Source organism: Astyanax mexicanus, chromosome 1 (assembly GCF_023375975.1).
Source record: "Astyanax mexicanus isolate ESR-SI-001 chromosome 1, AstMex3_surface, whole genome shotgun sequence".
Taxonomy (NCBI): domain Eukaryota; kingdom Metazoa; phylum Chordata; class Actinopteri; order Characiformes; family Acestrorhamphidae; genus Astyanax; species Astyanax mexicanus.
In genome coordinates this window covers 78,734,329-78,761,122 of record NC_064408.1, presented here as the reverse complement: position 1 = coordinate 78,761,122, position 26,794 = coordinate 78,734,329, and the positions used below count along the sequence as shown (strand labels likewise).

Below are 26,794 nucleotides of genomic sequence, written 5' to 3'. Positions count from 1 at the left end.
GGCAGGAGAAGGATTATCACAAGCTTTTCACAAGTAGAGTGAATGCAGAAATCCATAAGCGTTCATGAAGTGAGGGGAAGTATCACATAACCAGTATGTGATATGTCTTGGACTTCAGCAGTTTGTGTGTTTGTGGACCTCAGCATGAGTGAGTAAGTTAATTTTTATAAAATTCTCTGTACAGTTTACATTTAGAGCACTTGCTTAACATTTTAATCTATTTAGCGCTGCATGGTAACGGTATTACTGTATAACAGTGCATATTATGATTATGGTCTGTAGATTGCTGTACATTAAAAAATTTAAGGCGAACTAAGTCAGTAATAGGAGAATTCTGTGACATGGTGTTATGTAAACCTTTTAAGTGTGACTGCTGGACTGAGAATAGTCCATAAACCCGAAATCTGTAGGCAGTGTTTTGTAACTAGGGTTGGGCTGTATGGCCCTAAAACAATATTGTGATTATTTCAATTATATAATATTGCAAAAAAAGTTTAGGTTTTATTTCATTCAAGACTAACAGTTTTAAACATTCAGCAGAGACAACATTTTGTCTTTCAGTAAATTCAGTAATGCTTTCAAGACAGAATAATGCTGTTTCTTAAAGTTACTGCATTACTCTGTCACAATATTTTGTGTATGATTCAATATGACACGCTTCTACCTGTGACCGCTAATGAAGGATTAGAGGATGACTAACACAAACTATGCAGCAAACAGACCTGAGCTTCTGTCTCTGGCTTTATATGTACATGGTGCAGCAGCTAGCTACAATTGACTATTGGAGTGGACAGTGAGTGTTGTCACACAATGTTTAAAAACTCAAGCAGCACTGCTGTGTCTGATTCACTCATGCTAGCACAACACATACTGCTAACACACCACCACCGTGTCAGTGTTACTGCAGTGCTGAGAATGACCCACCCCCCCAGATAATACCTGCTCTGTGGGATTTTAGACAAGAACTAAATAATACACATTGTATCTGACTACGTTTCTGCTGCCTAGCAATGCTGCTTTAATTAATACTTTCTTTTAGCCTTGTAGTATTACTAGTATTGACAATATGGTTGTTAACAGAATGGAATTCTACAGTCTAAATGCATGTTTAATTACAGAGAGGGCATAATTGGTACTCTACAACTAGATTAACTATAGTGTACTGTGAAAGGTTGATCAGAAAGAATATCACTGTTTTGAGAATCGTTGTATCTTGTAAAAATTAAATATCATGATTTGTATTGTTTTGTGTCATGGTTATTTAGTTGAATTGCTCATCCTTATATGCTAGTGCTACACATAACCTTTACTTTACTACTCTACTTGTGCGCTCATTAGGAGAGTGCGAATATTAAACACATTTGTCAAATCTTCCTAGTAGCAGAGCTGCTGTTATACAACCTGAACATCTGTGGTGCTAAGTTTTCTGCAGTGGAGTCAGATTCATTATATCGGTGCTTTCTGCTGGTCGTTACCTCACACCCCCAGGTGTGTGCTGCTTCGGGGTGGATGTCATATGAGGAGAGAATGAGAGAATGAAGTTAGTGAAGGCAGAAGGCAGTGCTGAAATCCACCGATGTTGTAATTTAATAGGCTGGTGTGGGCAGTGTTTCCTTTACTCTCACCTCTGCAAAACGAAAAGCTCTAATTCAATTGTTTTGAATCAGTCAGTATTGATTTAGTGAGCTTATAGCTGGACTGAGTGTCTTGATACAAAGGAAGTGTGGGGTCTAGCTTCACAGGAATGTGAACAATGTAATTATAGAGCGCTGCATTTCATGTGGAATTGTTCTTGATGGAAAGGCAAACCCTGCTTTAAAAAAAGCTTAGTGATTCAATACCCAACCACAACCCTTTGCATGGTGTGGTATGTGTATAAGCTGTTAGCTTCATCTTGTTTAAAATAAATGCAGCTTTACTTGGTTATTTTTTTTGTCATCTGTATCTATCTACCATCCATTTACAGGTTACTGTATCTCCAAACATTAAGCATCAAGTAGCAGCCCCCCTCCCAAAGACAGGTTTTATGTCATTCTGTATCTATTTTTATCATCTCTGTGATGACAAGAAAACATTAGTCTGAAGCCTTCTATGCCAAATGTGATGTATAAACAGCGTCAGCTCTGAATTTTAATGGTTGCGTAATTTGTACCAGGGGAATCAGCCTAACGTTTTCAGCAATGTGAAAACCACCCGCCGATAACCATGATGCAAATTAGAAGTCTATCTTGAGTCATTGCACTATTTTGGTGTTTTTTTTCTTTATCGAATTAAAAAAAAAAACAGTCTTCCTATTCATTGCTTTTTTTACTTTTTGTAATTTGTCTTAGCTCCCACGCTATATTTTATACCAATACTAATTTGTGTTGTAATCTCCTCATTTATTGAAGAAAAGCTGACACTGACCCATCGCTTGACAAAGAAACAGTGACGATTTCAGATATCTGTATTATAGCTGAAATTCTCACCAACTGTCTTGCCATCTGCCCAGCAAAGCATGTGATGCTTTCCACAGGCAGAAATTGTGAGCTGCTTGCTGAAGAGAAGAAGGATGTTAACATGGTTCCCAAAGGCTGAAATTAGTAATGAATGCGCCCGTCTAACCCATGGACTCAATAATTACAGTCCTGTCTCCTGCACCATTTCGGGTACCGTCTTATTGCAAGCTTATTTCAAGCAGCTCCCTCAGATATATTCAGCCATTAGTCAGGACATCCATCATTTGAAGATTCCGAAATGATTGCTGCGGAGGTGATAGCTGCATGGATCCTCTATGGATGTTTGCTCTTTTACTGTATTTTTAAAGCATGTTATCAATGTGCAGCTTTGATTTGATATTTGTTGCAGAGGTAATGTTTTTTTTTAAGTAGTTTGCAAAGTAGTCTTTTTTATTTTGAAAAAAAAGTTCCATTTCATGATGAAGCATTAGAATCATTGTGGGCCATGTGAAGCCAGACTCAGCATCTTTCTACCTGACCTTGCCACTATACCAACCCAAAGAGAGTGTGATTAATTATGCTCACTGGGTCTTCCAAACTGCTGGAACCAAATAATGAAACCAGCAGTTAGACTACTGTGCCACCTGGGAGCCTTTGTGGTTGAAATAACAAATCACAAACATTGTAAAGTTGATTTTGTTAATCGATATTCACTTCAGATATACACCTGCCAAATAATTAAAATATAAATACTGTAGCATAGGAATATTGAGACTAGTAAAACTGTAAAATTTGTCTACTTCAGCTTCTGGTTCAAGTACTAATCTACACATCATACTTCATCATACTGTCCAGAACTGCCGATTTGAGATTTGCAACATAAGAACTAAAGGAAATTATTAATTTCAGCCTTTAATGCTTTTCACCATCATTCTTAAGTAGTGTATCAGTATTACATTGATGATTATTACCAAACATGTCTGTTTATGTAGTTTTTGTTATGACCTTCTCAAGAAAAAAATAGAACTGATACAATTGATCACTGAAAATTGATTTAAGGCTCTTTTTGTCAAGGTATTCCGGTATAGAGCCTATTATATAATGTAGTATCCATTACTAACAGTGGACAGTCTTGGCTTTCTCTCCTGAGGTGAAATGTTGGATTTATTAGGGTTGACACATTGTCTGGAGGATCCACCTTAATGAGGCCTTCCCTCTGCCCATTCACCCGATGAAATCACTCAACCTAACTGAAAATGTAACCTACACACGCCTGTCACGCTTACAGAAATTTTTAGCTATGGCCGTCATTTGCTCCCCCTCACCCCACTGATCCTGGGCTTATATATATCTTCCATTCCAGATGTATCCAGTTGGTCTAAGTCTAAGATGTTCTGCACTCCAATTTTGTTCCCAGCAAACTTTTTAAGAAATCCCATTTAAGCTATTTACGCAGGACTTGCAGATAACCAGCTACACCCATTTATTACTTCTGTTGCAGTGTTTGACTTGTGCAAGATGTTAAGTCATACGGTGTGTTCAGGCCCAGCTCTGATTCAGATTAGAGGTACGTTTAGAAGCATGTTCCTCTTTTCTCTGTTGCATTGTTTTATACTTGCCAGGGAAGTGTTTTTCATTCTGTTTGGGAAGTGAAGAACAACACAGCTAATCATCACATGGACATGTTTGCTGCAACCTCTGGTTCACATTTGAGTGGATGAATATAACAACTGTATAATATCTAATGCAATCACATAAAAAAAAACTTGTGTCTGAAATTCTATCTAAATAATAGTTATTTAGTTATTTATATAGGTATTAATTATCCTGTGGAGTAATCTGCTTTGAAGATTTGATGGCACTTTATTTTTTTTTAAAGGTTTGTGTGTTGTATGCGCAATAAATTAGCTCTGCTCAGTTGATTAGTTCTGCACGTTTGATAAGAACCCACAGTGTCAGCATTGGGAGTGAAGGATAGTTTAACTGGACTAACAACATTTACACAAAGACCTCTTCTGTTTGAAGCTTTTCAGCTGGATCTGAGTTTGAGTGGAAGTGGTTGGATACTGACTGCGCTCATGTATCGGCCGTTATCTTTAATATGCTTATGTCAGCGGAACTTTTGGCTGACTCTTCTTTGACCCGAGCTCTTCCGAACTACCTGCCAGTACATATCTTACGAAGATGTCTTAGACATTATCATATTCATAATGTGTGTGCTTGTTCTTTTTTAGGTGTAATAATTATGATGATTGCTTATTGTAAGATACAGTATTGTAGAGGAACGTTTCCATTTGTGACAATGTGTTGAATGCATTAAAATGTTTATACATCTCTAGTATTCAAATTCTAGATTGTGATAGGACCTTGTCACAGTTACTTGATTTACTGATTTACTCAATACTAACATTTTTATTATTATTAATATTATTATTTAATTGATTATATATTTGTGCAGGTAATTCAGTTAGTGACATTGTTACATGTTCTGTGTTAACTTATGTTCTTTTAGGGGTGTGATGGTGCATATTTTTATAGGGAACTATTGGGGTAAAGGTTAGGGGGGAAGTGGGGCAAGTTTTCGTTTTTACATCCTGATTGGGATGTGGATGACTCTGAATCGATTCACAAATGGCAAAAATTGATTCAGACCTGTCATGTTTGCATTTTGCATAACAAGTACGAATCTTGACCTCCTAGTATGCATGAATGGTTTAATGCTCTAAAGTATGCATATCACTTGATCTTGCATTTCCCTCATGGCATCTCAAGTTTGTCTGTTTGAGTGTGTTTGCAGCCACTTGCTCTATTTATTGATGCTTTACTGAGGCTTATTCAGCAAGCTATCTATCGAGCCATTTGCTACTTTTTTCCTCTTTATTTTCTTCCAAACTGTCCAAACATGCCCCCCCTCTCTCTATCTCTCTCTGTCTCTCTCTGTCTCTCTCACACAAACAGCTGATGGTGCATTTCCTCTTTTCAAGGTAGTTAGGTTAGAATATGCAGCTGCACTTTTTTTAGTTTTCCCTCCACTAGAGCTCTGTTAAACTCAGTAACTCATTAATATTACCCTAACAACATTTAATCCTAGATTTGTCTATTAATCATTTTAATAACTGAAATAACTATGCTTTTTTTAAGTAAATAGAAATAGTGTAAAACAGTCTTTTAAATAGTGGGAATCATTCTGGATGATTACAGATACTTTACTTTAAAAGTACTAAGTAGTCATGCAGCAAGGAAAAAATATTCTCTATAGAAAAAAAAGATGCATCAAGATGCATTGATAGTCATTTTTTAATCGCATTGCAGACCTCTGAATCGTAAATCAAATCATAAGGTGCTTAGTGATTTCCACCCCTAGACACCCCTGGTGCGTGCAGTCACATAGAAAACAGTTAAAGTACTCCAAGTATTATACTTATTCAGATCTCTGACAAATAACGATCAGTAACTGACACTCGTCATTGATAGTGATAATATATATTGCAGCACTGTTTGCTAAGTGTATGTGTTATCTGTATTCCATAAGTTAAAGTTTTGTTCTAATTGCAGCACTACTTTTAGTTTCCTGTTGGCAGTGATGTAGGTGTGGCTTCAGGGATAGGCCCAGCTGAGGAGAGCCACAAAGCAGAGTGAGGCAGGGTGCACAATAGAGATGAGGTCATCCCTTTGAGTTGTGGTAAAATCCAGCAAACACAGGAACAAGCAGATCTGCATGGGCCAGTACACACTGCATACTCTGCCACACTTGCTGTGTGTCAGTATAAACAATGACTCTGAGAAACAGGTTAGTAATTGTTTGAACAGACAGGACCAAATGTGTGTATCATTAGTCAAGTCACACAGTGCCACTAGATTTAACCAGAGTGTGAGTCATGGTCTGTAAACACACCGTTACTTTAAACCTGATTTGCCCTTAGTTCAAAAGCAAGCCCAAAAATGGCTGATTCGTATATCTCTTCTACACCTTATTTAAACTTAATTTTATTTTATGTTTTATATATTTTTTTATTTAAGTTTCTTTACTTTTTAAAAGAGGGGAAATGCTGGGTATCATTAATAATTCATTATAACAGTATTTACCCAGTAGATAAGATCGTCAAATATTACCGGTATTTAAGTTTTCATACACATCAGTTCACTGCAGCATTCTTTAGCTCTTATGGGAAGCATAGGAATTCCATAGCAAAGGTCATGGGGTATGATACCAGTTCATGTTCCATGATTTTTGGCATTCCGGTTTCAATGAAGCCATGTTTGTAGAGTGTGATAAAATCATCTTTTTAATGTAATATTTCCTAAATGCTCTTAAAGCGATAGTTTGTCTTTTTTTTAAGCAGATAAATCTCTTGATTTTAGCAAGCATTCTGTTGCACCCTCTCTTTTTTATTTATCAGCTCTCTTTAGTTCTAATTCTGCATTTTTTTCTGGTTTAACAATGCACAAATGAGCTGATGAAGAATTTGCCAGCCTGATATCTTCATTATTGCACCATCATAAGCAGCACCATGATTGCTCAGGTAGCAAGCAAAAGCTATCATAGTGAGAGAAAGGTCCTAGGACCTACCAGACACCATGCTTCTAGAATTAAAATATGTGGCTTTGCAGGAATTGTAACAGAAGCACTTTGATGGCATTTATCATAATATTTTGCTCTTTCCTCATTTAGAAACACTACTAATTTCATTTTAAAAGAAAAACATCTGAAAAAAATAAGAACTGCTGCTTTAAGTTAAAATGACTCCAGTGGGTTCCTACACAGTATTGTAATATTAGAAGCAGTTGACAGTCCTAGATAGGAAACTTGCTGTTTATTTATTTCACAATCTTTTCTTTGTAGATTTTATCAGCAGTATTGCTGCAAGTAAAAATCATCATTATTGGAATGCCAAGACAATACTAGTGTAAAAGCTAGATGTGTGTGAAATTAATTTTTGAGAATTAACTGGAGTAATGGACGTCTTTTGGAAGCTGATCAAGAACTTTTTTTTATGAAAGTGATTCAATATCAGTCCGCTTAACCACCTGCTGAAAGAAGGCTTGGTGGTCTGAGTCTAGCCTTCTTAAGAAGTGTAATTCTGATGTGCACTCATATTACATGAAGATCCTCCTTGGAATTTCTTGTTTCTCTCCTACTGTTTCACATTTGATCCATTTTGCTATTACTGAAGGTTCAAGTGATCTTCCTCTGAAAATCTGGCAGTAGCCTGACTGTAGTCAGTAGCTCACACATTTGTATTAGCAACGGGTGCAGCTTAATGTAGCTGAATGCATTCATAAGAGGTTTCTTAAGGGTTTGTTCATAAACATTTAATGTAAATCTGAGACAGATCTTGGAGATCTGGGTAGTTTTGTGTTGAAATGTAAACAGAAATGAAGTATGCACTCATTCAGCGTATTCTCATCATCAATAACCCTAGCAAATAACGACTTCATGTGTGACAAATCTTATGCAGAGCCATGTGATGCCTCTTTCAAAATTTGGAAGATTTAAGCAGCTTTCTTCCAAGAATGAGGCGTGGTGTCAAGTGGGTGACTTACAGTAAGGCTCGTATCTTGTGAAGGACGCAAGATGTGATCCTATTAATGTGTGTGTGTTTTTTTTTTTTTTTTTTTTCTTCTCTCCTTCACTTGAAAAGGCAAGTTATGCAACGCCTCATTATATGGAGGTTTCAGAGTTTCATTTATGCTTCCGGTGGGCAATGGCTAAATTTATTTTCAGCAGAGTAATTGCTGTTCGCAGCTCTTCTGCTTGGTAGAAGTTGTTCTTAGCAAAAATGAAAATGAGTGCCGTTATGAGTTAATTAAGTTGACCGTATGCTGTGGCGGCGTTCTGTAAGACGGCAGAACACAGCCCTTTGTTTCACGTGGCTGTTGAATGAGAAGTCTGAACAGTGATTGACGTTGTGTCATTTGCTTACCTCTCTGTGGGGAGGGGGGATTGCTGTGGTAACCACTGAACACTCCTGTGGTTTTGTTCTTTTCCTGACAGTGAGTGGAGAGCTGAGAATGAGGGGCTTTCTGTGTTGTTCTGACGCTGTGGTTGCTGTAAGTCACAAACCACGGAGACCAGTGATAAAGGATTCTTTCAGAAACTGCGTCCAGACTTGAGTAATACAGTAATACAGATGACTGCAGTATGTCTTGCAACAGATGTAAGGAGTAGTGTATGGAGTAGCACAGGTCTGTTGGGTCTGAAGTCTGGCTTACATGAATTGAACTTCTGTCTGCCATATTGTTCAATGGGTTCATTGTCGGGCCAATATCTAAGGGATCCATACAAGTAATACGTTTTCATAGATGCCAAAGAGTAAAATATGCCATGAACATGCTATGACATCACTGATCTCTCTTTTCATGATGATATGGTTGATGATTATTAGATGTCCTTGCACCATTCCACTAACCTCAATACTTCACGCAATAGACAAAGCTGGATATATTTGCATGTACATAAGATGTAAGTAGGTCAACATCCTCTACAGAGACATATATTATTCTAAAGTATGATGATTGGTTTGTTTATTCCGGACTGTTTGTTTCACCCAGAAAATCAACAAAATGTGTAATTTAAATTAGGTCGTCAAATGTTTGCTTTAGACTGTATATCATTAAATTCTTAAATCTTCATTTTTTTTTTTTTTACTTTTTATTATAATTTAAATCTAGTTTGTTACATTGTGACAGAATTCCATGATAAATTGATCAAAAGCTAATACAGTAATTTACATTGACATACATTGAGAGTAAAGATTTAGAAAGTGGAGAGAGACACAGTCCAAGCTGCTTGAGGTTTGGTGTGAAGTTTCTACAATCAGTGATGGTTTGGAGAGTCATGTAATCTGCTGGTGTTGGTCCACTGTGTTTTATTATCAAGTCTAAAGTCAGTGCAGTGTTTTTCTTAATATCTTACAGCACTTCATATTTCCCTCTGCTGAGAACTTTTATGGAGATGCGGATTTCATTTTTCAGCAGGACTTGGCAAATGTGACTAGCTAATGCTAATCAGACTTGCTCTCTCTCGATAATCAGCAGTTAAATAACTGCTCTGTTTGCTTTTTTTAATGGTTTTACTTAAAGTTGGACGTACTTCATAACTTTTACAGTGTACCCTAAATTTTTCGACTTTTTTTTTTTTTTACTGTTTTACTGGGGTTGAGGATGCAACTAATGATTATTTTGGTAGTCGAATAATCTGATGAATTTTTTTGTTTGTTTTCAATTAGTCGATTACAATCAATGACATTTCCTCAGTCTCTGCTGTTTCTAGTGTTTTCTATCACTTCAAAACAAAAGAACCGACTGAACACAGGACTTTTAAATTTCCAGAAGATGTTTAAGTATGCAATGTTCTGATATTTAATGAGTAAATATTTAATACGTTGTATTAAACATTGTGCACATTTGGTCACATTTGTGTAGTGCATGGCAGTTACAAATGAATGATTAGTTCACACTAAAATTTGGAGCCACTACATTTTTATAATCTGTGTTGGCATTTATGTTGACTACCTGTTGCAGCCCTACAGTTGATTGTTTGGTTGTCTTAATTATTTAAGATCTACTGACATGCTGTTTGTCCTTTTTCGTCTTTAAATACTATTGTTATTTATCTTTTTTTTTTTTTTTGAAAAACTTTTTTTTTTTTAACTTAGCACCAAACAATAGATTTACTAAATGTTGTAATTTTTTATTGCAGTAAATGCTGTTATTGCATATATTATTGAGGATATTATCAACTTTCATGTGCAAAGGGTGTAATGCCTTATTACCTATGAAGTGCTATAATTCACTTGTGGCAGGAACAGAACCAAGAACAGTGGAAAATGACAGTTGGCACAGCAGAGCAAAAGGAATTGCACATCATTAAAAACTGGCAAGCAACAAGTGAAATGTTGCCAGGCCCTTTTTAGGAAATGTGTTTGCAGGAAGTAAGGTGATGTCATCTCATGCACATGCATAACTCTGCACCTCTAGCTGAACCTTACCTAACAGCCAGGACCGTTTTTGGGCAGAGGAACAAGAGTATTGCTAACCGACCACACAGGCTGATTCGGGCCTCTGTGATGAATGGACAGCCTGAGCTGGAATGAAATAACAACTGAGGGAACTGTCTACTCACCCTTCTCCAACATAACTTCCACCGTTGTGGTCAGAGCAAAGGCATCTGTCTTGCCTAGTCGCTATCTCCAGATGAAGGAGGGCCTCTTCTTTCTAGGGGTTGTGTTCTCTTACTAGGTTCTGAAGTGCTTTGGGGTCTGTTCGCCACAGGGAAGAATGGAGACGAGCCCCAGCCCCCGCAGTTAATTGTTTTGTTTTGTAAGGAGTGGCCCAGATGTCTGTAGTCAGGCAACGGCTTGACCCTTTCTTTGGAATTTGGAGGCATGGGTGAAGGCATCCGAGAGGAAGCTTAGTAGCAGACCTTTCTTTCAGTGGCTGCTTTTTGTGCTAGCGAGTTTGGTAGAAGCAAAGCTGCACATCTGTCAAAATGTCACATGGCTTGTCCCCCGTGGATCTGCACAGGTCTTAAAAGGATTACCCAAGTGCCTACTTTTCTCACGGCCATTAAACATGGACTTGTCAGTCTGACTTTATTAGGGCACGCATCCAGGTTTCACTTTTACAATAAAACTATCTTTCAGAAATAAATGATGAACATGTTTTCCTCTCTGAGGACTTTTCTTTGCTGAATTGCATGCTTTATATTCAGATATCAGATAGTTAGATGTGTATTATGCCCTAACAACTGGGATTTATTTAAATTTGAAATGATGATGAAATTATGAGACTCTCACACAATAGTACCAGATTTAATTTGTTTTTTTTTTGTCACTAGCTTCCCTGCAGTCACAGCAGCCACCACACACCAGGTTTTATACTTCATACTTTCAGATTATACCCATGAGCCCAAGTCTCAACCAGTGACTCAGTCTTTCAGAACTTGAGATGTTGCAGAATTTCTTCTGAACATATCAGACTACCGGTACATTTAAAAAAAAAAGGTATTTTGTTGTTGTTGTTTTGCATTTTTTAGCATTTGTGATCACGGCTGCCATGACAGGACTGAGTAAATTTGAATGGTAAAGCATCCCACAAACCACAGGTTAGTCTAAGAAGATCATTGGTAAAGATCAATCTGAAATCTGGGCCTCAAATCAGCCTGGTTATTGTGTAGTATGCAATCAATAAGGGACAATCAGACTTTTGTCAGACTTCACATTTTTGAACAGTCTTCATCAGCAGTTACCTGCTGTGCAAACCGTAGAAATCAGGTCTTTTGTCATGACATGTAGAATGAGAGACCTTCCACTTGCACTTTATTCAACACAATTGTCTGTGCTGGATCCCTGTTTGCCACATGCATGTCTATGAAAGCTATGTATGCATTGGAAATGTGTTTGAAAAAAAAAAAAAAAAAAAAAAAAAAAAAAAATTCTGCGTAAATTCTTGTATTTTTTCATATCTTAGTTAGATGTGTGCAATATCATATCGTATACAATAATAAAATGTAAGTTTCGATTTGTTGCAGTAGTGTATTAAAAAAAAATATTGCCAAGAGTATCGATATAGCGATAATACCATGAAATATTGTGATATTATTTAAGGGCCATATCGCCCACCCCTAATATATATTAATTTTTTAATATATAAGTTTTTTTATTTAAATTTTTGAATTCAGAATTACTGAAAGTAAGACTATCAGGATACTTGATTTACATTTGAACAATATATTGTTCTATTAAAATAACTGTTATAACTGTTAGTACTGGTCGCCGTTTTTCCTTGTCAATCATATTCCGTCTTTCTGACATTGTAGGTGTTTTTTGGTCACCAGACTCTCTGGCAATGGCTTAAATTCTGGATACAAGAACAGTCAGTAGCATTACTTTAAATTCTTTAATTTCTGAGGTATTTGCATTGACAGGCTTGGGGTGAAGACCTTGGGGGGGGGGGCATTTGCAAGCCAAGGTGCTCAGTACTTTTGTAGGCCTAATGTGAATTTCAGGCTGAGACGCTAATGCCGGGTGGTAAAATGATAGAACTGGAACAGGTTAATGTCACACTGAGTGAGCCTATATGACTTATCGTGGTATGAGTGTTAATGTGAGAGCAGAGAAACTCAGCACCGTGCTCTGTGGCAGTGAATGAGTGCCCTCAGGGCATGAGGTTGAAGATTGAGGACGGGTGAGTTGTCTGTAATGATACTCTTATAGCTTGCCTTGCTCATAAGTGAGGAACAGGGGTACAGTAAGAGAAAGATGAGAAAGAGAAGCAGGCACAGAAGCAGTCCTCAGGACATGGATTGAAATGTTGTTTTTGCTTTAGTGGCTGCTAGTATGGGGTAAGAAGAGTGATTTAGGGTTTTCATTAGCGAGACTCCACCTCCTTCGGGGGTTCCTTGTGGACCTACAGCATGCTGTGATGGTAACCTGGCAGTGGGAGAGCAACTTAAGAGAGAACTCTCAATTTTTCTGTGTGTGAGATGCTGTGCATGACTGTAACCCTTACCACGACACTCATCCTGTTCAATTTCCTACCCGTTAGAGGGTGACATTTAGACAGGGATCTCTTGGGACACTCGAAACTGACACTATTCACACTGGGATGTTGGATGAGGGGCTAGGATAGGAGAGTACAGGAATAGAAAATCTACAGAGCAAGTAATGCAGCAGTATGTTCACAATTTAATGGCCTGGAATGGACAATACAAATTATTAGCTGGAGATCATCACTTTAGAGGTTGTTGTTCTTTTATATTATTTCTTATAAATGTATTTTATATTAGAGCTAGGCAATATATTGATTTTATTGTATCTTCATACATTTTCTTATCGTATCAACAATATGCTTTATAAGAGAGTGTAAAAAAATAATTTTAAATAAAAATCACTGTTCTATGCGTGAGAGAACATTTGAATGGTAGAATCTGCAAATGCTGATGCATCTGTGTCAAAACAAAATACATATCCTATGTCGTAAATATTGTCTATAAATATAGTGATATAATGTTACCCAGCCCAATCTTATATGATTATATACACTATACTATGGCAGCGGCCATACTGTTCGTATCTATATCAGAAATGTATCACATTGACTGAAGTTAAGAAATATATTGATATAAATTTTGGACAGTCTTTTTGGTTAATACATTGTGATAAACTTTTGGACAGTCATTTTGCTTGATACAAAAGGAAAATATGTGCTGTTGTTTTCCTTCTATCCTAGACAGATTATATCTACATGGTATAATTTATTTTACTCTTTATCTTGGATACACAACATGCATCATTAATATCATCATCCTTAGTATTATAGCATATTCACAATATATATCACTGAAACAAATACTGCAATATTGTTTTTTCCACATATTTGTTTAGCCCTAACTTGTAGGGGAAATGCAGCAACAGTGCTCCACACAGCCTCTGCAAGTCTTTCCAAACTCTATCCATTCACCTTGTCACCTACTTTCTCTTCAGGGTTTAGAGTAGAGACCGACCGATATGGGTTTTTCTAAGGCCGATGCCGATACCGATCATTAGTGGTCAGAGTCAGCCGATGGCCGATGTGACCTGCCGATTTTTAGGGCCGATATGCTATCGTATTATACTTATTTGGCATGCTTAAAATCATACTAGTAAGAGGAGGCACAACAGTTGTAAACTTCACACAATTTATTGAAAATAAGGTTAGCATTTTATAGTGACTTTAATGTTACTATATCACTATATGTTAATAAAAAAAATATTAATTTTATTTAGATTGTATTATCCATAACATTTTATTTTATTCATTATATAACATATGTTCTATATACACTATATATTCATGTTTATAGTAGAAATATTATGTTGGCTATTATATAAAATTTACTGTAGGGGCCTACTAATTAACAAATGTATGACTTGTTGCAGTCTGTTAGTCTATTAATTATTCATTTTAATATGTTTAACAGAGTGCAAGAAGACTTCCATAATGTGACAACTTTAGATAGTTACTCCAAAACGGCAAAGCTCATTTCTTCTTCAACTCCATGCAGTTGAAAACGAATGGACATGGGAGGACAATGTTATAAAATGTTCACATTAGGGCTGCAGCTATTATTTTACAAAAATGGGTGACGTTTAAATTAAGAATAAAATTATAAATAAAGCAAAAACAGACAGGTGCTGTAATTTAAATATAGCTTTATCTGTTTTTTTTTCTTCTTCAAATGAGCTCCTTAGCCAGAGAAACGCTGTACTGGAGGTTCGGTGCGTGAGCGGAAAATGAGTTGAGAAAGCTGAAGAGCGCGGACTTTATAGGTTCAGGATAAAATGAGCTTTTATCAGAAAAGTCTGGAGGGGGTTCTAAAGTAGAACCCGACAAAACAGAAAATTCTGCTCATCGTTTCATTTAATATCTAACAGCGCAAACCGCTTTAAACGGGTGAGTTTTACAGCAGAACAGCAGGAGGCGGCATGATTTAATGTCTGTTTGTAGTGAAGGAAAAAGAGATGTTTTATTTTAACTCCATTATTTTAGAAACTATTTGTTTTATTAATTCGTTTACAATAAAGCTTATTTATATATAAGGAGAAGTACAGTCCTCTAATAATCCTGACTAACCAGTAATTATTATTTCAGCGCAGCTGATGCTGCGAATATCCTTAAACAGTTTTAGTCCTGCCCTTTTTCATTTCGTCTAAAAATAATTTAAATACTGAAAATATCAAGTGTTAATTTGATTTTATTTACTTAGATTTTCGTTTCTGAAGAAGAGACGTCAGTTATTTTATACTAGAGCTTATAGATAGGGCTTGCCTTGCATAGTCAGGGCGCATTCCAAATGCACTCCTGCCATCAACGCTAAGCATAGTTTCGTTTGGAGAGAAATGCTACAACACCGATGCAGTTGAAATTCTATTCTTTTTCAGTAAATGAAGCAACATCACAGATTACTAATCATGAGAGAAAATATAGACTTTGGGACACTGGATTGTAAAAATGGATGCCTTACCCGTTGAAAGTCTTGCTCACTCTTGAAACCTTGCGCTGCGTTCCAAGTAGCTGCCCGCAGATGTGCCGGATTAAAATCGGCGCGGCCAAATAAGAAAATCGGCCGATGCCGATTGATAAAAAAATAACAAAAATCGGCCGATTAAATCGGCTGGCCGATCGATCGGTCGGCCTCTAGTTTAGAGCCTCCCCAGAATAATTTCTACTGGACTGGGCCCACTAGACCGGGCACCAGTCCATCACAAGGCACCAAATACTTTCATTTACTGACACCCTCACACACACACTTACATCTAGGGACCGTTTACAATGGCCAGTTTACCGTCTGTGTGTTTTTGGGAGGTAAGAGAAGGTACTGGAACAACCTCCAGACCCCTGTAGCTGCACCACCATTGTAAATTCATTTACCGCACTCTGGAATTGACATTTGTTTACACAGTATTTTGAAAATATAAGAATAGAAATATTATAACATCAGTATCACAGTTGGTTGTGGAGAATGTATTGCTTTTTAGTGTCAATATGAGTCATTTCTTTTTCCCCCTTTAGTTTTCCCAAAGGACCGGTTTTGCAGGCAAGATAGTTTACTGCAAGCTGTCAGCTTAAAGGTGTTCAGTCAAGAGCAAGTCCCCAAGGTTTAAAACTGAGGTTGACATGTTGACATGCTTCTATTGGATTTTTCAGTTTTTTAACTGTACTTGTAAAACAAACCGACACATTACATAACCGATAAAAAAGAGAGTAAAATTGAATGAATGCAATGGAAGTGCACAGTCAGTCACCGTCAGCATTTATTTTTGTCGATTATAAAGTCTTATGGGAGTAGAAGTATGCATAAAAAGGAAGCGTAAGAAGTTTGGAAATGTGAATCTTTGTGGGTTTGTGTTCGGAAATCAACCGCATTGCCTTGGCCTAATGGTACCCTTTCTGGCATCTTCTTTTCATGACTCATGATCTCTGAGGACAGGAGTGGAGGTCTCTGTGGTGGCCATTCCCTTGATGACGGTCCATTTAGGCATCTGTGGATTGTGTTTTGATGCTAATCCTGACTGGCCAGATCTTTAGTTCTACATTTTGTTGAAATAATATCAAAATGTTTTAGCGATAGTCTTGGTCATGTGACGAAACATACATTTTTTTAAGTTCATTTTAAGAATGTACTACTGCAACAAAAAATAAAGCTTTAGTATAAATATAATGGATATATATATATAATTATATAAGTAGGAACAAACAAAAATCTATAAATGTTTGTCTATTTTGTTAAAAGTAACTTACAAAGACGTAGATATTTAGTACAAAATAATAAGAGTAGCAAAATAAATAAACATAAATAAAGTAATGTGACAGCAGAAATCTACCATAAAACTAAAGTACAGCATAGCTAGTGCATGCATATATACTGCATTCAAACAGTTTAAAGTAATTCAAAATGAATAGCCAGATAAATACAAACTAAGCTGCTTTTAATAATATCTCTATCACAATATGATGTTTTTTATATCATCTAATTTGTTTTTCCAGTATTATTGCGTACAGTAAGATACGTCAAAACCCTATTTAACAGTACAGCACAAGAATTTGGAGGCTTTTTATCTGTTGGTAGCATTTTAGAAATGCTGAAATGATTCAGTCTCTGCATTTTTTCCTGAATCCCTAAAAAGACTTGTCTTACTTTCATTTTTTTCCCCTTTCGCGTCCCAGGCTGGGTGGCAAAACAAGCCATGCAGAGAGATAAACATGGGTCACTGACAATGGCTCGATTCTTTTCTGTAGCTGTAGACCTACTTGAGATTTAATCAGCCTTTTTGGCGAAGACCTGCTTTAAAAGCAATCTCTGTAATAAAGTCTGCACTACTCTGGTCAATGGTTAACTGTCTGGCAGTCGGGTAAAAGGAAGTTGAGAAACTTTGAGCTTTACTGACCTGCTTATCATTGACTTCACCTGAAGGCTTATATCCACCAGGAATGCTAAGTGTGCTACAGACTAGTGTGTTTGTGTGTGTGTGTGTGTGTGTGTGTGTGTCTCTCTCTAATTGAGCTCTAGGAGCAGGCTTATGAAAATTTTGACTTGGTGCTCTTTGGTGGAGTCAAGTCCTCATGTAAATCTGGTTTGATTTGGCTACGCAGTTTTAAAATGCTATTAAAATGTGTTGCTATTACACAGGCAGCTTGATTCTGCCCTTCTCTAGCCTATTACAGCATTTAACTTGTTTTTTGAGCCTTACTTATGCACTAATGTAAGAAGTATAGAAAGGTGTTAATTACTGTCAGTGTTCCTTTGACCTTGAAGAAAAATGTGAAGACGAAAAGAACGTCAACTGTTGTTTCTTCCCTTTTGGTTTTCCTGCGTTTTATTACTCAGAATACTCAATTTGCTTTGTGTTATTCCATTTTTAGTTTTTATCACTTCACAGAGCAAAATTAGATGTTGAGAATTCCTGAGAATTATACAGCATTATTAGATTGTGAATACTCTGGTTAATAAACATTGTGGTAAATGTTCTTCTGTCCTTACCAGAATATGCTAGTTTATATAGTTTTTAATATGTATGTCTTTTTCTGAGGTTAAATGGTTTTAAAGCAATGTTTGTTGTTTTTGTTATGGAGATAATCATACTCCTCTATAGGTGGACTCTTTATGTTTAGTGTATCCTACTCCACAGATTTTTTACACTGGTCCGCAGGGACCTCCATGTGGTCTACATTTTTTTTGCTCTATCCTTTTGTTGGCAGTTGGGTTGGAGCAAAATCTGGACCATCTGTGGGTCCCTGAGGACCAGTTTGAGAACCACTGGCCTACTCTCTGCTCGTTTTTAGAAAAAACACAATTGGAAAGCCACAACATTGTAATCTTGCTCACATTACTGACCAGTCAGATTCACTTAATTTACCTGAATTTTATGATGACTGATCTTGTTGTTATTGTAATATGCTTTTTTACTGCATTATGAATGAAGTCAGATACATCATCTGTTGTATAAATCTGCTGGTCACATCATTTTAATAGCTCAATACCTCACGTCATGATACGTTTTCAAGCCCTCAGTTAAGCATCGTTTTCACTTACCTAAATACTGGTTACTACTGTTTGCCTCTAAACCCAGGTACATACACAGTGACATGGTTGAGATTACTCCATTTAAACACATTTTTTTGAGGAACAATATTGGAAATGTGGGTTGATGCAGACATTCAGTATTTTTCTTGTAGGTAGTTATGACTGCAAATGTCTAGATAAGCAGAACTAGAAAGTATAGCATTTTCTGTATGGTAACATTTGTAATGCAGAAAAAATAAAATAAAATGCATATAATATAATGCAGTATTGCAACAATAGCTAAACTATTTGCTTTTCTGGGTAGTTAAACAGGTTTAAAAGAGCCTTTTTTCAACGAAAATGCTCTGTACAATAGCATGAAGCAGGCAGAATTGCTTGAACAGACATCTTAGTGTTTCCATCTTAAATCTGTAAAGCAGAGAAATTAGTAGCAGAATTAAATGAGTCATCTGTCGCATGCGCATAGCAGGCAGTCCTGCAGGTTCTTCCACTGAGGCAAGTGCAGACTCCCCACTGCTGCTGTTTAGGTAGCAGCTTTGTGTGTGCACACCTGGAGTTGGCTCACCAGAAAGAATCACTAAAGTCTTGAATTTTAGTGAACCTTGGTAAATTAGGTTATTGATTGCCTTTGTTCCCTGTTCTGGCTCAGTGTGCGTCTGTTTGGTTGCTTGTTAAGCCTCCTGTGTTTGAAGGGGGTTCTTCCCTGAGGCTGGCTTTCTCCTAGCTGTCATGAACAGCACGTTTGTGAGTGCATGTGGATTTGTAAGTAATTATTGCCAAGGTTGTTTCTTTTGTATTTTGTGCACTTGTGTATTAAAGCCAAGCGTAAAACAAATAAACAAAGACGGAAGTATTTTTCTCTTGTAATCTTTCATCAAAAGTATGACCGCTTCTGCTGTCTCTAATGTGTTTTCTGATTTTTTTTAATACATAATTTTGCTCCTACTCTCCCTTTTGCCTCCTCCACTAGATAAAACATTAATTTAGCTCAAATACCCTTTTTGATACTGTGATGATTTGTGATTCACACTGACTTAAAGTAAATAAAGATGCAGCAATAAATACATATATGCCAGAACACACTACATGTCCTGTATTGTGAAAATCTCTATAAACATGGCGATATAATGTTTACTATAACCCAGCCCAATCTAACGTGATTACATACACTATACTATGGCAGTAGCTATACTGTTCAGAATTGTATCGCATTGAACAAAATTAAGAAGTATATTGTGAAACATTTTTGGCAGTCATTTTTCTTGCAAAATAGTTTAATGTCAAATTATGTCAAGTTTTGAACCTTCTTTTGGTGCTTGGTACAAAAGGAAAATAGGCCTGCCTTAAACACCAAAAAGACCCTATGGCCGGAGGCTTTACAAGGTTGTGCTCTGTGGTATCTGGCACTAACATGTTAGCAGGAGAGGAGCAGATTCTTTAAGTTCTGTAGGTTTGGAGGAAAAGTCTGAGACTTGTGTTTTCAGTGCATCCCACAGCCGCCTGATTCCAGATCTGTGGAATTTGGAAGCCAGTTCAGTGTTTCCTCTAGGAATTTTTCAGCTGCGGTGGCTGGCCTGCTCCTCTTCAGACAGGGGAAGCTGATAAACTTTAGGTAAAAGTTCATTTAAACTCTACTTGCATATATAAAATGATATGAAGCTTTAAACATCACTTATCATGCTTGGTTCTTACGTTTGTTTTTTTAATATAAGCTGTACAAGGCTAGGATAGTAAAGTTAGCTGAGGTAACTTATTCTAATGTGATCAGCTGTGACTCTGTGGTCTTAACATGGCTTTCATTTAAAGTTTCTGCTATCAGAATGCTTTGTGGGTTGTTGTGGTACAGTGCGGAATCACAATCAGGCTTTAGTTCCCTGTATTTTTCACACTATAAGACGCACTTATATAAGTATAATAATCCAGTTCGAATTATGTATGAATTCTACCAGTTAGATTGTAAGGAGCAGTAAAGCCACTTTGCAGAAGTACAGTGTTATACAGGAGTTTTATTTTAGTTCTCCAGCACTGAGGCTGGAGCAGTATTAGCATAAGCTGCTAACCGCAGCACTAGCACAGTAGTCCGCGTGTTTACCGTGTTAAAACAAGATACTTGGGATGAACCGTTAGCTGTTAGCACCCTGGCTTACCAGTACACGTGGTTTCTTAGTATAGTGCCGCCGAGGGGCGTTTACTAGCACTAAGCTCTGCTTGTTACCAGTGCTCCTTCTAACTGCGCTAAAATATTAGAAATCTAAGCTAACTGTAAATAAACAAAAGGCTTTACTTACCCAAATAAACAGTTTTCAGAAGAGAAATCTGTGTAGATTAACATCCATTGCTAGTTTGACTTTGAAAGGAATGGATGTTTACTTATTTGTTCCTTACTATTGTCGATTAAAATGTGCCTTATCTAGTGTGCCTTATGAATGAAAATAGACCAGAAAATAAACTTTTATTGTTAATGAACCTTAAAATATGGTGTGTCTGTAAAGCACGGTTCATGTTTAAGTTGTATGTTCTTTTTTACAGTAATGCCTGAACACCTTTTCGTTACCTAGCTTAATCTATCTCTTTATCTTGTCTATTCTTCTCAGTCGTCCTTATTCATCCCTCCCTCTTGTCACTTTCTGTTTCCCTTGTTTAAAAAAAAAAATTTTAATTATCTAAAATATTTTATAACATTCTGAAGCTGTGGTAGTAATATGTCGACTGAAGGTAGGTCTTCTCACTACAGCCGCTGGTAGGCTTTCCACATAGAACACATCTACAACAACCGATGGTTTAGTTACATGTGCTGTTATTACAAGATAATCAATGTGTTTTTATTTAAAGCTCCACTAGGTAGGATTGAGATTTTGTGCTCGCGGGCTCCCCCTACAGTTGTAGAGTGTAATAAATGTTTCAGGCGGATTAGTCTCTTTTCAGCCAGAAAAGAGTCTATATGTTAGTTTGTAAAGAATGAACCAGTAGTCCTTGTAGAACTATTAGAACTAAAGGTCGGAAAGCAGGTCGCAGTTCTCGCGAGTGTTGGTCGCGGCCGCCTCGGAAAACTTACAGAGTCTGTTTTGAGCTCAGAGGAGCCCAGCACAGACACGAGAGCACCGCTATTCCTCCTATTACACCTCAATGCAGCGCTGCAGTGACTTTCAAGCTGTAATTTTACTTCTTCAAAAAGATAAAAAATCAAGGAAATCCTACCTAGTGCTGCTTTTACTTAGTGGATTTAATAAAATACCTTTAGGCAGACTATCAACAGTAGCTATCTGCTTGTTTAAGTCTCTTCTGTTATTTATCTAAACTTTTGAAAGCAGTTTTTGTGAGATGGTTCTCAGATTTAATTTGACATTTATGTGCTTGATGGAGAACGGGTTGCAAGTGCAATCCATACCGCAGAGAAGAGCCTAGGAAGGCTTTTGATGAGAATGGCCACTAAAACAGATGACACAGAGGGCCAAAAATCACAAATCCCGTTGGTTCCTGAACGCTGTCCAACAGCTGAAATAAATCCACAACTGTAGAAATTGCACTTTTTCCCCCAGTTTTCAGAGAGAAATGGCAGCGATGCTGTGAAAGCAGCTGTAGGGTAGTGTGGTTTTGGCTGGAGCAGTCCTATGGTTTTAACAGGAGTCTTCCAACCCCCTCCGCCATCTCTGCTCCAGAGGAATGCAGACAGATCTTTCTCATGGTAATCTGTCTCCTGTGTGACGGGCAGCGCTGCAGTAATGCTCCCGGTCCCACGCTGACCCTTTCCTGGCCATGACTGGGCATGGTTTCAGGAGCTTACCAAAACACAGGGCCTTAGTTTAGGTTAGAAATTCACCTGGCATCGGTTTTGATGGATTGTTGTTGATGCAGACACTATAGCAGTGTTCACAGTGGCTTTTATGCATCTAAAAGATTCTAATGAAGTGTAACAGAGTTTGAGGTTTCCTGGGAGTGTCTTTCCTTCTGGCTTCAGGAACAGCTTGAACACACTGTGTTTTCTGTTTAAATGAATGTGCAGAACATATGCGGAGCTTAAGGATGAGACTTTGTCTTTTTGGATACTGTTTAGCTCACAAATACCGAATTCAAGCTGGTGCCAACAAACTCTCTGAGGCCTCAAAACATCCCTTTCCCTTAGGAGTGCACAGCACACTAATTCCAGATAACAGTTGTTAGAATCCTGCGTATCCAGTGCCTCAGTAACAGTCTGTACTCCTCTGGAAAGGCTTTTCAGTGAGGATTTGATTGTGTACCACTACATTAGTGAGATATTAGTGAAATACGGTAGTGGTATTGGGTTATCACCTCAAAAAAAACATCTATAGATGTCTGATAGAGCTCTGTTACTTCATGGAACACAGTTTTACTGCTCCACAGTCCAATACTGTGGGTTTTATCCCCCCTCCAAAGCTGACACTTGGCATTGTGAGAGGTGACCTTGTGTTTTCTTTGGAGATTCTAAAAGCTTTGTGCTTTAATGGAACACTAGTGTTGGCAGTAGGTGCACTCTAAAGTAGGTGAGAGTAAAGAGATATGTGGATATTTTTGGGCAGAGTGTGTTCCAACATAAATAGGATATTGTAGTTATTTTTGGTTCAGTCTTGGAATTGTCGCTGAAGAATGATCCAACAATTCTATTTTTGTATATATTTATTTATTGCACAACATATATTTGCTAGAGGTGAATCAGCTGATACCAATTACAGACCTACAGACGATCTGTTAATTGCCTATGCTTTATGTTTTGACCAACTTTCAGATCGGCTTAATTATTTAATTGGGCTGATTTGATCCATCCATCTCTTTATTTAGAGTAATATAGAAGTTTAAAGTAGCTAGGACTGACACAACTAATATTTTTTGTGGATAGTATATTGTTCCAAAAATAATTGTTATCTATATTCTTATCCTTTTAAGACCACTTATCCTAATAATATAATGATAATATTAAAGCCTAATAATGCTGCTACACATTTTTAAACTTTTGTTATGAAAAATATTCAGACATCAGGGAAAATGTTAAATATTATGAATTCGGTGAATAAAACATAAAAAAATAAAACTTAAAAAAAAAAAAACATACTAAATATTGTCTCCTTCACATTAAATGGATATTCATTTTAGTAAACGCAATTGGTGATATTGAAGTCAGCTAATTACTGAGATTGTCAATATATTACATGATAAGATGATAACCTAATTATTGTGACTGGCCTAACAGTAGCTCAGTTGAAAAATGGACAAGAAAAAATAAATTTGTGACCTCAGCAATACAGGGCATTTTATTGCTGTCCAGACAAAACATATTTGATGAATGGGTCTCTTTATAGAAAAGGACCCAAAGGCCTTGAAATTAAATTATGCGTACATCAACATGCATTAAAGCTTCCTCTAAAGTTGCCTTCATGTCTATGTGAATTGTAGGTTTTAAAAAGCAACAAACTAAAATGGTCACTTTCTGTAACCACTAAGAAATCTCATATAGCTGCATCCCTGCTTTCCCTCCAGGCAGCCAATCACACTTGGTTGTGGCTCTCTGTAAATGATCTGCTGTGTGACAGATGAGCCCACCCTCTCACTCTGCAGGCAAATGCTGCAGCCAGGCACGTCTTGTTCACACAGTTAGATGGCAGCAGTTGAGTGGTGTGTGGTGGGCGAAGGGGCGGTGTAGCGCTCGATGAGGTGCGGGGGATTTGATTGTGGCTCCCTTTGGATTTGCTGCTAGGAGTTATTGAGAGAGAGATTTTGCTGAACTTCTGCATTTCACTGCAGTGTGGGAAGTGTAGTATGAGAAACGGCTGTGACTGATTTAGCCGTTATAATTGGTGTGGTATCTGAAGGATGTCGAATGCTTTCTATTTTGGATCAAAACATCGGGCTTATTAGATGGAAAGCCAACAGGTCCAATGGTATAAACTAGCTGTCTGTCAAGAACTACGATAAAGCCTCCTAATTGTGCGTTACTTTCTTAAGAGTAGGTATAGATTTTGAAGCTGAAATGATGTGATGGTGATTTTTATTTTTTCTTTACATACACCTTCCCTCCTCTCCTTCAGCATCAGTTTTGTGGCTAAATTGTATTGCTGATACCGTACTTGGCTGATGTTAGGTGTGAGGAAAAAAATGCATTATGATGCAGTAGTGTATGGATATATTTGATCGATTTGTCAGTAGAGTAGAGGTTGGCAATACAATAACATTTTATTGTAGCGTGATTATCATTTGTTGTGGTACAAAATATGCTTATACATCATTACAAAAAGAATGTTTAATATCAAATTGAACAAGTTTTAGGGTTCCTTTTCCTGTGCACAGTTTGCTTTTTCTCAGATTTTATCATTGTGCTTTTAAACCAGCCTTTTGTGAATTTGCACAAAATGGTGAACTTAAAAGTGAGAGTGGTAAATATAAAACTTTAGCAGGGTTTACATATTATATCTCTCCAACATGACCTCATAGAAATATCCAGATATTGATTGCCCCTGTTCAAAATTTGATTCTTGATTTTGATCCTTTTTTTCATCCACTTGTTGCATGTGTTTCACTTAATAACACAACCAATTTCCCCCAACCTGGCTGTCATGTACTTGAAGAAAAATTGGAAAAACTGTGCTAGAAGATATTAATGGAGAAAACTCTGTTTTTTTTATACACATTTGGAGTTTAAAAAAGGCAACATTTAAGGATCACTTATTTTAATACAGTTAAGATCTGTGTTTAAATAGGTTTAGGTGCAGATTAAGGTCAAAACATTTGACCGTGCTTGTTCACGTTCTATTATTATTATTCTTTTTCCAGGTATTCATTCTGCATCAATGAAAAAATATTTAAATGACTGCTTTATTTGCTGAAGGTTGTTGCAGTGCTGGATGCTAATGCACATTGAATTGAGAGACTTGTATTGAATGACACAGCAATGATGTAACAAATCTATTTATGCCCACAATCAGATAAGCACTGCCAGCTGCCAATGATAAATGGCACGGTGTGGCTTGGTGACCGTCTGTGCAAACATCTATGAATTAATGTCCACAGACAACCTTTATGCGCATGAGATTTGTGAACAGATTCCTGTTGTAGTGAGAAGACTCTGAGTATGTTATTCTTTGGTGTATGTGTGTGTGACACAGAGGACGTCTGACCTGTTAGAACTGTCCGCAGGATACAAAGTTGCACAATACACAGGAAATGAAGGGGTGTGTGATAACGGCTGGCGGCACACAAGCGGGCCCAGTCAGTGACATGTGAGTCCATTTTCACTGGTCCAGCAGTGGGACAGTGTGACATCGGGGAAGCAGGAGAGAAATGGAGAGATCTTACTGGCAGTTCAGTTACACTCTGCCCTCTTCCTGAGAAACATTCCAGTTCATCTGCTTCACTACGGTAAAGGTCAGGGCTTGCCTGGATACTGATGGATCCATGTCCGATGCAATGCTGACCTTATTAGGTGTAGCAATCTATTGCTTAACCAAGGTGCTTAGTAATGTCTGTGTGCTGTAAACGGTGAGTAAACTGATGTTCATTAAGGCAGAGCCGGCATAGCGACTAATCAGCACATCCCTGTGCGATCAGAGTTCCTCTCATCTGTCTCAGTCGTTCCATCACCATGGTTACCACCAGACTGAGCTGTGATTTTCTTTGGATAAGTTGCATCATTTTCACTTCTTCAGAAGTTCAAACCATTAACCCACGTTCACCAAGCTGACGTCATCTGTGTTCCAGCTAGGGGTGTGTCTTATCGTATCGTTCATGTAATATATTGTGAAAAAAGCAGTCTATTAGTTATTTTGAAGCTTCAGGGGTATCTTTGTATAATTTATTTATGTTTGCAGTTTAAATGCATGCACTACATTTTGTGCACTTTAGTGTTTTTGTAGATTTTTTTGTTACTTTATTTTGTTACATTATTATTATTTTATACAAAACTTGTATAAGCAAGTTACTGGTATTTAAATAAAAAAATATATCTATTTTTAATTTTTTTCTGAATATTTGAGCATAAATGCACAAATGCATGCAAGTGTATTCATGCAATATTTGATTACCCCCCTGGTAGGGGTGTGCCATATCATATCTTACACAGATGATAGAAAAAAAACTCCATATTGTGATATCACAATATTATTAAATGCAGATCTAATTTATATTTGTTTTGTTTTGTACTGGATGTACTTGTAATTTTTTGCAATTTACATGCACCAAATATGCTACACTTTAGGTTTGTTGTTCATTACTTTTAATTTTTTAAATTTTGTTACAATATTATTATTAGAATTATTTTATACAGAGTCAGGGTGTTGCTAAG

At 37.1% G+C, this 26,794-nt stretch overlaps 1 protein-coding gene across 3 annotated transcripts in view; it reads left to right on the top strand.

Annotated features, from left to right (window-relative positions):
- sipa1l1 (signal-induced proliferation-associated 1 like 1) overlaps positions 1-26,794 on the top strand; it is a 111,334-nt gene that overhangs the window by 5,687 nt on the left and 78,853 nt on the right. Inside the window, exon 1 of one of the 3 annotated variants that reach the window (XM_022663262.2) lies at positions 42-152. The exons of the other annotated variants lie outside the window; for them this stretch is intronic. The gene's annotated coding sequence lies outside the window, so the exon portion shown is untranslated. Of the gene's footprint in view, positions 1-41; positions 153-26,794 lie in introns of those variants that run through there. 3 annotated transcript variants of the gene reach the window in all.